Source organism: Bombyx mori, chromosome 11 (assembly GCF_030269925.1).
Source record: "Bombyx mori chromosome 11, ASM3026992v2".
Lineage (NCBI taxonomy): Eukaryota > Metazoa > Arthropoda > Insecta > Lepidoptera > Bombycidae > Bombyx > Bombyx mori.
The window spans coordinates 2,573,429-2,588,276 of NC_085117.1; the positions used below are offsets into that span (position 1 = coordinate 2,573,429).

At 36.6% G+C, this 14,848-nt stretch overlaps 1 protein-coding gene across 1 annotated transcript in view; it reads left to right on the forward strand.

The window, feature by feature from the left end:
* LOC101740482 (uncharacterized) overlaps positions 1-14,848 on the forward strand; it is a 53,414-nt gene that overhangs the window by 23,494 nt on the left and 15,072 nt on the right. The window lies entirely within an intron of this gene.

Consider the following 14,848-nt stretch of genomic DNA (forward strand, 5'->3'; position numbering starts at 1 on the left):
ACTTTATGCATTCGTCTCCGCTGTCCTACCTACATTTTGTGTTGGCCTGAATTATTTTTGGGCTTTGAATCATTGTTTGCTTAGATATACGTCACGCCATAAAAAGCTAAATACGGATGAAAAGCTAAATACGGATAAATTATTAAGGATAGCTGAGTCCCGCGATGTTATTTTCGTACCGCGGGTGACGAAGCGGGGCGAAGCTGGTCTAAAAAAGTAGCCTAAGTTACTCCTTATATCATCAGCTACCTATCAGTGAAAGTCCCGTCAAAATCGGTCCAGCTGCTCCAGAGATTAGCCGGAACAAACGGACAGACAGACAAAATAAAAAAAAAATGTTATTTTGGTATATGTACTGCGTATACACATTTACATGTTTAGTAAAAACAGGTTATTTTATTATTACAAACAGACACTACAACTTTATTTATTTGTATAGATAACATTACCTGATTTATCAAAAGCAGTGGTGGCCTTAGAATGTAGTTAGTGGTATTTAATTTGGTAATCTAGAGTAATGTTTGTTATTTTGTCTGTATTTATTTGGGGTGTGCACGTCTGTATCTTAGCTGATTAAAATAGATTCTATTATTATTGTTATAAGGCCTAAATTTCGTCAGTGAATACAGTGTATCTGTTTCAATTATTGTCCTCCTAAAAAAGATTTTCCTGAAAGAAATAAAAACAATGTACAAATGAGTCGTCTATTATCAAAGGCGGCAATCTGTACATTTGGACAAAAATTTTTTATTGATATGTCAATACAGATTTATTTGAATATAATCGTCTCCTTCAAAGAATACGGTTCAAAACCTGCATTAAATAAAGGTTAATAGTTAACCTGTTATTTATCTAAGATGTCGTTCCGAAGAGTTTTGTGACTGCCAATGGAATACAAAGTCAATAATTCGTTTTTCTGATTTACCAATCATTGTCCAAAAGTCAGATTGCCGCCTTTGATAATAGTCGACTCAAATGTCACAATATCGCACTATGAGTCATTCTTACATATAGCTTCGCGTATAAACATTCTGTCTCGTTCCTTTTTATAATAAAGGAAAGAGACAAACCGTGTGTTGATGTTTACAAAGAAACTTGCGGGGCAACACGCGAAGCAGTCACCGTAAAACGTTCTCGCATTTAAATGCGTTGGATGGTTGATTTTTATCGAAAAAAATAAACATCTCGGAATGCACGATCTGACTACTTAAAACTTCAAACATAGAGACACAGTTCAATGGACAATAGCACCGATAAATTTCATTGCACCTACTAACTACTATCCTCTCTGCACTACCTTTGGTTGACTGGTAGAGAATGCCTTAGGCATTAAGTCCGCCAATGTAAAGTTTACATGAATTGTAATAAATAAATAAATAATAGTTTAAAAAACCATGGTATCAGTAGTTATAAATATTTTATGAACAGATATGAGTAGAAGAAGGGTTATTTTGATAATATCCTGAAAAGCACCCCACGATTTTTTACAATAAAATCATTTTTTCTTACACTATTGATGTGAAACATGCGAGGCAACGCGTCGCCACGCTATATGATGGTATATATATATATATATAGTCTATATGCAGTAGTGTGTACGGTGTGGCGACGCGTCGCCATGCGCAATCGACTATGCGATTCTCTCCCACTCGATCCGGCGTTAAGCCATCTCTCTCGCTACACTGAGCTCGGATACCTATAGTGTATACTCCGTAGTGTATACAGTGTTGTTTACTACAGTACATATAACCTGTGTTTTACTTGAAAACAAATTATTTTTTCGTAATATTTTATTTTATAATTATGACATATTTAGTTCCTATCACAATCTGTTCTTTTCTGCATACCTATTACTTTTACAAAATAATGTCGATGTTTCACATCTGCCAGGCGTCCCACATTTTTTTTTTATTATAATTTATTTTCTATTTTTTTAGTTGGATTTTCTATAAAAGCGTATTTTGTTAGTTTTTTTAAACTATTATTTATTTTTGATTTTATACGTAGTTGAATTAAAAAAAATCAATGTTTTTTTTTATTTTTTTTTTAAATATTGATTTGTCATCGGTCCTTAATAAGTATACCAAATTTCGAGTTAATCCGACGTTTTGAAGGGGGTCAAAATCAAGCTCAAAGATTCCGTTGCATACATACGTCTGAAGCTAATAAAAGCGTATTTATAAAGAAGGTAGCAGAGATCACATAGATCACGCGTTTCACTCCCTCTCTCTCTCATATCATCATTCGCACACTCCATCCTCGTCTTTTTCGATCGACCTCTTCCCCCTCTACCTTGCACTACCATTTCCATACATCTATATATTAATACGTGAAGCAAAAACTTTGTATCCCTTTTTACGAAAATTGCGCGGACGGAGGAGTATGAAATTTTCCACACTTATAGAGAATATAGAGAAGAAGTGCACAATGCTAATATTTTTTTAAAATAATGCATAATAGATACATTAAATCAATAAAGAAAACATTACACACACTGCATACCATGTATTTGACGCACACACGCATGCATACTATTTATTGTCAAACTTTTGTTCTTGACGTCTGTTGTCAAATTGAGAATAGATGAAATATTGTTTGTCTTTGTTAATATTTTTTATAGTGTAGTCTTGGCGAAATTTGTGATTATAGAAGTATAAAATACAATCATAATAGTGTACAAACTTACAATTCCAATCTGACCTCTAGTCTAGTCAAATGCATCTTCTCTCTGCGCATCACATGTCCATACCACGCTAACCGCTACCCTGTTATCGGTCCTCGATGCGTGATCAAAATAAAATCTTCACGCTTCAACTACATGGTGTGCATTAAAACAACAAAGATTATCATTAGCAGACTTTGCGAGATTGAATCTATCGAAAGTAAATCAAAGGTTATCTGCTTAAACCGAGGAACGCAGCGTCGGTCACGTCACCGTAATGAGATAACATATAAATAGATTTTGTATTCTTATTCTTAATCGTCTCACTCTTGACTGAGCTTTTTTTGCATAGATGGTTGGACGAGCTCTCAGCCCACCTGGCGTTAAGTGGTTACCGGAGCCCATAGCCATCGCCACCCACATTGACATATGATTTCTAAGGTCTCGGTATAGTTACGGCTGCCCCACCCTTAAAACCGAAACGCCAGTAATTACGCAAATTATAATTTTGCGGGATTGATTTTTATTACACGTTACGTTATTCCTTCACCGTGGACGTCAATCGTGAACATCTGTTAAGTACGTATTTCATTAGAATAATTGGTACCCGCCTGCGGGACTCGAACACCGGTGCGTCGCCACACACGAATGCACCGGACGTCTTATCCTTTAGGCCGCGACGACTTCAAAAGACTACAAGAGATAGTCGTGGATTCACATATGTATGTATGTGCTTATCAATAACTCTACAAGCCGGAGTCGAGCATGTACGCACGCTTCTGGCTACTACATATTATTTACTTATGTTCGTGACGCATTGTTTAATTTCTCTGAATTCCCCTGCCCTAATTCTTATCGCGATTTTCGCGTTTCACGTGTTCCCGGTGTGATTTCGGCGCCGTTGTAACTATACTGAGACAGTAGAACTTATGTCTCGAGGCGGGTGGCGCATTTGCGTTGTGGATGTCTATGGGCTCCAGTAACCGCTTGGCACCAGGTGGGCTGTGAGCTCGTCCACCCATCTAAGCAATAAAAAAAAAATTAAAAATAAAGCGGGTAGACTGAAGACAGACGGATGGTTTTTTTTTATGGCATTTTATGACCTTGTAACTAAGACCTTTAGGTCAAGTCTTATTTTAATTTATATTCTTATTTTTATGAAAAATGATAACATCAAGTGAAATGTAATGAGAAATGAAAAGCTATGTTCAGCGGGTTTGTTTCATTTTCCCACATATATGCACTTTCACAGATATGGAGCATGACTGAGTGAGAGAGATAGGAGATGTCGTGTAAGGAAGTAAGAAAGACGGCGAATGAATGTTTTATTCTCCTACCAATGCTGATAGCCCTGAGAGGCTTCATTATTCTATTTAGCTATTTCAGCTTCAGGCTATTTCAGCTTCACCCTGACGTGTAGGTGAGCTCACGGGGCTCAACCCGGAAGTGTTGCTAACACTGGCCCTAGTAAGAGCAGTGCTCCGCAAAATCTACCACCGGATCGGAAACGCGACCCACTGAGAAGATCCGGCGAGAAACTCAGTGGGCTGTGTCTATGGGTTAATTCGCTTTTCGAGCCCTTCGTCGCAAGTGACGGTTTCGACGAGGACGGTGACCGGAGCTTGGGGTACCTAAAAGCACCGTTAATGGATCGGGAGGATCTGTAATGACGTGTTTAGGGCGACGTCGACTGTTTACCATTCGGTCTTCAGGATCGGGTACAAATGAATGCGGAACACTTAGTTTTATTTTTTAAGCGAGAGGAGGGTAGCTACCGGATGCGATGGCAGAAAGACGAGCTATAACTTTGAAGACGCAAGACGTTTATATTTTAGTTACATAGATTACGACGCAATAAAAAATCAAGTTTGTGTCAACTCATCAACTTGTTTCTGGCCCGCCTTGAATAGAAAACCCCACATGTATTTGAGTCGACTATTATCAAAGCCGGCAATGTGACTTTTGGACAATTATTGGTAAATCAGAAAAACGAATTATTGACTTTGTATTCCATTGGCAGTCACAAAACTCTTCTGAACGACATCTTAGATAAATAACAGGTTAAGTATTAACCTTTATTTAATGCAGGTTTTGAACCGTATTCTTTGAAGGAGACGATTATATTCAAATCAATCTGTATTGACATATCAATAACATTTTTTTGTCCAAATGCACAGATTGCCACCTTTGATAATAGACGATTCATTTATCTTGATATTTTAATAAAATATACATATTAAGCTTTGGTCTGTTTTTTTAGATCACTCTTAATAATACAACATACTTGTGTGCTTAGTGCGAGCTTTTTAACGTTTTCGATAGCGTAAAAGTTAGTCCGATTTTGTATGCACTTTGGAACAGCGCCCCTAGCGGCAAACCATGCCATTCCATACAAATATGAGCTAACTTTAACGCTATCGAGAACGTTAAAAAACTCGCACTAAGCACACAGATGTATATTTTTCAGAATTCCTTCCGAAAAAAAAAAAAAACGAATGTCTCCTTTTTGCTCGCTTGTACAACCTGTACTCTTGCTTCGGTGTGCAATAAATTATATCACCTATCTCTCTCTTTCCTATCTAAGCTGATGGTCTAGACCAGCCTTTCTCAAAGTGGGCGATAACGCCCCCTTGTGGGCGCTGCAGGCTTAAAGGGGGGCGGTAAGAGAACCAAAAAAAAGGGGGCGTTGTGTAGAGGCTTGGGAGGTGATTTCATCTAGGAGGACTCTTAGACAGCGACTGAGCTCTCTGAAAAAATGGGGGCGCTAAAGAATAATTTATTCTCAAAGTGGACTCTAGACAAATTAAGTTTGGGAACCCCTGGTCTAGACTCTAGAGAGACCATCTCTCTCTCTCTCTCTCTCTCTCTCTCTCTCTCTCTCTCCCAGCAGTGACAGATTAAGTCCAGATGAATCGTATGGCATAACAGATAAGTACAGTTTTCGTTAAATTATGAACACTATTACTACCTAATCTGCTAGTATAAGACTCTCGGAAGCCAGGTATTGACAATGCGATGACGTCATAAGTTCCTAAATGCGATACTTATCACGCTCTCTGATAAGAGGAATACGTCATTTAACGCAGCCGCACGTAAATCCGTACGACCACATGATATTGTTTGAATTGTGGCGATAACAGAATGCAATTGAGATTTCGACCTTATGACCTCAAAGTTAGTCACGTTGAGAATGTCCATCGGCTATAATTTTCTATGTGACTAAAAATTGTAAGCATTTCTTTGACAACATACCAAGAAGTATGCGGATTGATAATTTTTAAGCTGACTTCAAAAAAAGATGACTTCTCAATTAGACCGTATTTTTTTGTGTGTTGTTACCTCAGTCTTTTTTAGATGAATCGATTTTTTATTTGTTGCTTATATGGATGGACGAGCTCACGGTCCGCCTGATGTTAAGGGGTTAGTAAAAAAAAAGAAAACTTCTTTAGCATCGTTGGGATTTGAAAGTCGATGAAACGATAAGAGACAGACACATACAAATTCATAAGATTTAACGTGGGAGAAAACGAGATAGGAAGCATTATTTATAGTGTTCCTTATATTCGTGGTTCTCTTTGTGCTCTGCTTCGTACCTAATATTCTTACTTAATACATTCTGAATAAATCTATGTATTATATACGAATCAAATGTAAAATATTTTTCAAACTTTCTAACACTATGATCATTACTAAAACTCACAATTATCCTCTTCCCGAAATTTTACATTCGTCTCATTATCTCGAAGCCAAAATTTTTGATGGTTTCACTTCTACCACATGTGAATTGCACACATGTTTTTTCTTTATCCTTTCTAATTTTGTTAAAATTTTCCATTAAGCATTTTACGATCGAGTGATTTTAGGGCAGGCGCCTACCGTCTTGAACGAAAAATGAAATTAAAACACAATTATTTACAGTTTAATATTTACACAGACAACACGCTAATTAATAATAAACAAAATACGTAGGCATCGAAATAGACTTATTAAGATTAAAATGGCCATTAAAGCAAAGTCCTAAGGATGATTATTTGTTGTTTACAAACTAATTAATAAAGGTACTTGCAGATCACTAAACTATTACACACACACACACGTCTATCGGTTTTAATAGAGGTCAAAGTGTATAGCTAGTTTATTAATACGGCCCTTGGCAGTTAATAACAAACCAGCATAACTTTTTACTGGTGGTAGGTAACAAACACCACCCCGCCTATTTCTGCCGTGAAGTAGTAATACGTTTCGGTTTGAAGGGTGGGGCAGCCGTTGTAACTATACTGAGACCTTAGAACTTATATCTCAAAGTGGGTGGCGCATTTACGTTGTAGATGTCTATGGGCTCCAGTAACCACTTAACACCAGGTGGGCTGTGAGCTCGTCCACCCATCTCAGCAATAAAAAAAAAACGTCCCTTCCAGTTTTTAAAAATAGCTATTGTCTATTACCGATTCGTCTTTCATTAGCAGCAGACATTTGTGTCGGCTGTCATTTGAATCGAAAATAAATGCGAATCTATATAATATTAATACGTGAAGGAAAAACTTTGTATCCCTTTTTACGAAAATTGCGCGGACGCAGTAGTATAAAATTTCCCACACTTATAGAGAATATAGAGAAGGAGTGCAGAATGTTAATATTTTTTAAAATTATGCTTAAATAATACATTAAATCGATAAAAAAAACATTACATATACTACCATGTATTTGACGCACACACGCATGCATACTATTTATTTATTGTCAAACTTTTGTTCTTGACGTCTGTTGTCAAATTGAGAATAGATTAAATATTGTTTGTCTTTATTAAATTATATTTTACTATAGTTTAGTCTTGGTGAAATTTGTGATTATAGAAGTATAATAGTCTTTGAAAATAGAATCATATAGTGTACAAACTTACAATTTCAATTAATTATAGTGGAATTTCGACTACTGCGGGACCACTAGTTCAACTAAGAATTTGCAATTTGCTCAGATGCCAAAGAAAAGACGCTCACCTTAACCACTGCGTTTCGCATCTCGTTATATTAAACTATTACGTAACACACGAACGGATGAGGTTATGCGAGAACGAATCATCCGGTAGTGCGGTCGATGTTTTCGAAGTGAAAACTTCTTTAGAATCGTTGTGATTTCAAACCGGATGCAACGGAAAAAACGACAGGTAAGAGACACAAATACAAAAATGTGTAGGATGAAGCCAGCAAAGAATGAGACAGAAATATACATACTATTTAATACAGCGCCATCTGTGAGATTTTTTAATACTAACGTGTGTATGAAAGCTCTTGTAGTGAATTTTAATTTAGGATTATACGTGAAATTAAAATATCAATTCACAGAGGGCGTTACCTTACAATTATTTACTAATGACAAAATTTTACATATACTTAAGACGTTTAGGATAATTGTATTTTAATTTTGGAAGGTTTCACTTCTACCACGTGTGAATTGCACACATTTTGTTTTTTTTTATTTATTACTAGTGGTGGTAGTCGAAATTCGACTACAATTAATTGAAATTACAAGTTTGTACACCATTATGGTTCTATTGTCAAGGACTATTAGACTACTATAATCACAGATTAATAAAGACAATCCATATTTAATGTATTCTCAATTTGATCACTATAAGCAATAAGAAAAGTTTGACAATAAACAAGTAGTATACATACGTGTGTGTGTCAAATACATGGTAGTGTGTGTAATTTTTTTTTTATTGATTTAACATTAACATTGTGCTCTCCTTCTCTATATTCTCTATAAGTGTGGGAAATTTCATACTCCTCCGTCCGCGCAATTTTCGTAAAAAGGGGTCCCAAAGTTTTTGCTTCACTTATTATTATATTAATATTAGAAGAATATTAGGAGAATAACAGTAGTTACGAATTGATTGGGAGATTGGATTAAGTGACGTGAAAATTTTCTGTTCCGAATGTTCGTTTTTTTAATGAAGCAAGAATGTTTATGTTTAGTTATCTGTCAGTAGTGATATTATTTGAATTTTAATTTTGACTTCATATCTCTTGTAAGGGGCGGCGTAATAGGATACGTTGCGTGTTTTTATTAGAGTAAGAAAAAATCATGGTTCCTTCTCGCATGACGGCTTTCAGTTATGTTTGCGGTCAAGTAGTCGAAAGTAGTGTTTCACTCTCATCTCAATCTAACCACAAGATACCGTTATGGTAGTGAAATATATAATTTTCAAGACATCTGTTTTGTGTATTGCCTATGTCAATGCCTCATCTATATGTTACTACAGGAAACTTATGGATATCGAAAAGCGATTAGCTTGGGGTTTGCCCTAAACATGTCATTACGGATCCTCCCGATCCATTACCGATGCTTTTAGGTACCTCAAGCACCGATCACCGACCTCGCCAAACCCGTCGCTTGCGACGAAGGGCTCGACGAGTAAATTAACCCATAGACACAGCCCACTGAGTTTCTCGCCGGATCTTCTCAGTGGGTCGCGTTTCCGATCCGGTGGTAGATTCTGCGAAGCACTGCTCTTGCTAGGGCCAGTGTTAGAAACACTCCCGGTTTAAGCCCTGTGAGCTCACCTACTAGTTCGGTGAATCTAGAATAACCCCTCGAGGTTACTAGTATAGGTAGGGAAGAACAAGCTTGAGACATAATTCGAATTATAATTGTCCTATCCGATCCCATCCTTCAAGCTGAAACGCACGACGGGACAGAAGCAGTAGTTTCCCATAACAACTCACGATGCATTATTTAATGAAATTAAATCTCATAAATATAAATAATAATAATAATAATTACATTTATTTACTCCACAATACAAATAACCTTTCAATTAATATGACAATATTAATACGTGAAGCAAAAACTTTGTATCCCTTTTTACGAAAATTGCGCGGACGGAGGAGTATGAAATTTTCCACACTTATAGAAAATGTAGAGAAGAAGTACACAATGGTAATATTTATTTAAAATAATCCATACAAGATACATTAAATCAATAAAGAAAACATTACACACGCATGCATACTATTTATTGTCAAACTTTTGTTCTTGACGTCTGTTGTCAAATTGAGAATAGATTAAAAATTGTTTGTCTTTATTAATATATTTTTATAGTGTAGTCTTGGCGAAGTTTGTGATTATAGAAGTACAAAATACAATCATAATATGTAGTATACAAACTTACAATTCCAATTAATTATAGTCGAATTTCGACTACTGCGGGACCTCTAGTATGACATAAATTTCTAAATCTATCTAAACAATATTACAATATATTAATTTTATACTGACAGTGGAGATAAAAAGGCCGCGGCTCAGCTTTGCGATAGCTGAAACTATCGCTGTTATTCTGCCGCTGCCTGTAATTTTTCTTTTTTTTTATTGCTTAGATGCGTGGACGAGCTCACAGCCCACCTGGTGTTAAGTGGTTACTGGAGCCCATAGACATTTACAGCGTAAATGCGCCACACACCTTGAGATATAAGTTCTAAGATCTCAGTATAGTTACAACGGCTGCCCCAGCCTTCAAACCGAAACGCATTATTGCTTCACGGCAGAAATAGGCGGGGCGGTGGTACCTACCCGTGCGTTCTACCACCAGTAAAATTTTAATCTATAAACTAATCTAATCTATAAAATAATAAACTAAACTACTAAAACTATCATAATATAAACTAATATTTATATAAAAAATATATCTAATAATACCTAAATTTAAATATGTGGCATAATCTACAAAATCCCTGCTTTGTTGCTTAAGTAAAAATTCCCTATAAAAGTATTTGAAGGGGTTTATTATTATTTATCGGGGCGCGAGACGACTGTTTCTTTACGACCATGCGGAAAAGGTGCACGTCCCCGATTCGCCGGGTCCGGGTCAGCCCTAACAGCATCCCGAAGGCATTAACAGACCGTTATGACTGTTGGTTGAACCATTGCACCATGGTTCGCTTGCGGACTAAATAATAATAATAATAATAATAATAATAACGGTTGGTTCGAAGTAAGTATCAGTTGAATGGAATATTTGAAATGTATTCAACTAATAATTTATTTTTTATTTTATTTATACTTATTGTACACAAAAAGAAAATACAATAAAAACAGATTTAAAGAATGTCTAAATACTATGTACAAAGGCGAGCTTAACTCATTCATGAGTTTTCTTCCAGCAAACCATTATCAGAGAGAAATACGATGTATAAGAGGGGAATAGTGTACAATATAAGAGCTATTAAAGCATGATTTTTAAACTAAGCATTAAAAAAAATATCTAATATTAAATGAAAAATACATATAAATAAAGATACATAAAACAATAACTTAAATACGATTAAAGTGACAGGAAATGTTTCTTCATTTGACTCTTTGACTCTTAATAATTATTTTTAATAAATGTATCTTTTTTATTTGATTGGTTTTGTTAATTTGATATCATTGTAATATATCGAAGGGGATATTTCGCTTAATTCATGACATTTATCTTTGTAATTAAAGGTGCGTTTTATTGTTGACTAGCTGACCCGGCAGACTTCGTAGTGCCTCAATCGATAAATAAAAAACCTAAACTTTTGTATAAAATAAACCTAAAACAAACAAAAGCAATTCGTCCGACGGGGGCCACATCTAAGGAAAAAAAATTATTTTGTCTATTTAATTCCGAGCATTTTCATATTTATCTACCTTTTAAACCTTCTCTGGACTTACACAAATAATTCAAGACAAAAATTAGTCAAATTGATTCAGCCGTTCTCGAGTTTTAGCAAGACGAAAGAGAACAGGAATTCATTTATATTTATATATATATATATATAGATTAGAGTATCAACAGTTTGATGTTTTTAATTTAAAACTTAATTAAGTTTCCTTCATTCAAATAGCTGAAGAAGATTTTTTTGTTATGATATTTTTTTCCAAATATTTTAAACTTCAAATGGTTGTCCTGTAAATTTGCAATAATGTCGCCTAAACCAAATAGTATGTATTGTATTTTAAACTTTGACAACCCTATCAGTATTAAATGTAATAGCGTAATCACGACTGTGGCCATACGCGCCTTTCACCGTTCGGTAACATTCAAAAATACGTCTTAAAACTAACGGGGTAGATAATATTATTCTGTAATGATACTCTACACGTGATTCGATACATCACGGCGTATTACATTGCAAATATAACGCGCAAGTGTGAACCCTCGGAAGAATTCGTGCGTGCAGATTCGAAGGGTGCGGCAGGTGGAGAAACAGGCAAGGTGGGTGGTGTTCGGATGTCGGTCGTTGTCGGTACCAGAAAAAAAGGGACTACAAACAAAAAAATTGGTAACTGCGTCCTAATTTTTTTTCCATTCTATCTATACAAATAAATAAAATTAGAGTGTCTGTACGTAATATTGAAATAACCGCTTTTTAATATAAGCATATGAACATATACGGGATTTACACCAAAATAACATGTTTTACAATTTTTGTCTGTGTCTGTCTGTCTGTCTGTTTGTTCCAGCTAATCTCTGGAACGGCTGGACCGATTTGGACTGGACTTTCACTGATAGGTAGCTGCTGATATAAGGAGTAGCTTAGGCTAGCTTTTTTTAGACTAGCTTCGAAGCGAGGGCGGGTCGCTAGTATAGTATAAAACGAACGTCAACTCGTCCGTCCGATAGACATTATTATCTATATATTAATACGTGAAGCAAAAACTTTGTACCCCTTTTTTATGAAAATTGCGCGGACGGAGGAGTATGAAATTTCCCACACGTATAGAGAAGGAGTGCAGAATGCTAATATTTTTTTATAATTATACATAAAAAATACATTAAATCAATAATAAAAAAACATTACACACACTACCACGTATTTGATACACAAACGCATGCATACTATTTGTTTATAGTTAATCTGTAGTCTAATTGAGAATAAATTGTCTTTAATATTATTCCCCTTCACCCTTCAAACCGAAACACTTTACTGCTTCACGGCAGAAATAGGCAGGGCGGTGGTACCTACCCGTGCGGGCTCACAATAGATCCTACCACAAATAATTACGCAAATTATAATTTTCTATATTATAATGAATACAGTAAGCATAATATAATTTTTATACGTTTCACTTCTCTTTTAACCGCGCGGACGGATACGCGGTTAACAGCTAATTCAAACATATTATTATGTATGTGTATTATTACGCATTCCTCCCAGCAAAAAGTTTTCCTGGAAATTTGTAGTATTTTTTGTTTGTTTGTATTGTTACCCCTACGAGACAAACCCAATAAGGATCGATCAACTAATGCTTTTTTTTTTATGATTGAAAGATTACTGGTGGCTCGGAGGCCTTTCCAGTTTCACCAGGACATGTGGGCGAGCAAAGGCTCAGCCAGGAGAGGTGGGATTTGCTAACAGCTACCCGAGCGCCTCCGAAGGAGACCTAACAGCTCAAGAGTAGCTGCTTCGCGAATGAATCTACTACCGGATCGGAATCGCGACCCGCTGAGAAATTCCGGCGAGAAACTCAGCGAGCTGATTTATGGGTTAGGTTGCACGGCGAACTCTTTGTCGAGTTCGACGAGTACGGTTACCGAGGTCCCTAAGCCTCTCTTAGTGTTAGAGCTGAAGGCGTCTAATGCAAAGGTTATTGGATCTGATGGATCCGTAAGGACGTGGCCCAACTAATGCGTATGTAGCTAACGTCGGACCAATGCTCGAAAGACGACCGTAATCGCTAACACCTCAAAGACTTTGTATCATTCTATTTATATATCTTTAAATTTTTACTGGTGGCAGGACCTCTTGTGAGTCCGCGCGGGTAGGTACCACTGCCCCGCCTATTTCTGCCGTGAAGCAGTAATGCGTTTCGGTCTGAAGGGTAGGGCAGCCGTTGTAACTATACTGAGATCTTAGAACTTATATCTCAAGGTGGGTGACGCATTTACGTTGTAGATGTCTATGGGCTCCAGTAACCACTTAACACCAGGTGGGCTGTAAGCTCGTTCGCCCATGTAACCAATAAAAAAAAAAAACGAAGCTAAAACTTTGGAAATTGCGCCGACGGAGGAGTATGTTCCCACACTTATAGAGAATATAGAGGAGTGCAGAATGTTAATATTTTTCTTAAATTATGCATAAAAATACATTAAATTAATAAAAAAAACATTACACACACGCATGCATATACTATTTGTTTATTGTCAAACTTTTCTTATTGCTTATAGTCTGTGACCAGATTGAGAATAGATTAAATATTGTTTATCTTTATTAATACCTATTCGTCTTTAATGTGGTCTTAGCGAAATCTGTTATTATAGAAGTATAATAGTCTTTGACAATAGAATCATAATAGTGTACATACCTATAATTTCAATAGTAATTATAGTCGAATTTCGACTTTTTTTATTTTTTTTTATTGCTTAGATGGATGGACGAGCTCACAGCCCACCTGGTGTTAAGTGGTAACTGGAGCCCATAGACATCTACAACATAAATGCGCTACCCACCTCGAGATATAAGTTCTAAGGTCTCAGGCGCCACCCACCTCGAGATATAAGTTCTAAGGTCTCAGTATAGTTACAACGGCTACCCCACCCTTTGAACCGAAACGCATTACTGTTTCACGGCGGAAATAGTCGGGGTGGTGGTACCTACCCGTGCGGATTCACAAGAGGTCCTACCACCAGTGATTACGCAAATTACAATTTTGCGGGTTTGGTTTTTATTACACGAGGTTATTCCTTCACCGCGGAAGTCAATCGTGAACATTTGTTGAGTACGTATTTCATTAGAAAAATTGGTACCCGCCTGCGGGACTCGAACACCGGTGCATCGCTACATACGAATGCACCGGACGTCTTATCCTTTAGGCCACCAGGGGCCACTAATTTCTGGAAAACTAATATGTTGATAACAAGCATTATCTAGCTGATCATTAGCTAAAAAGTATCCGGGCTTCGGCTTTGATTATATCATTCTGAAATTCCCCAGGATTACAGTAGGGATAAGCGTTGGGATGACCAGCTGGAACTCTAAAAATGTAGTTGGAACGAAGCTTCTTAACCCGTGATGCGTATAATTTCACGTCACGTAACAAAAAAACGTTATGCCCCCTTTATGCGTCTATATCTATCTCTCTCTGTGCTCTCTGTCTGCCTATCGGGTGTGTGTGCTAGCTAGTTAGATACTGTGACAAAATTCGGCGTTCGCTCCTGGCCTT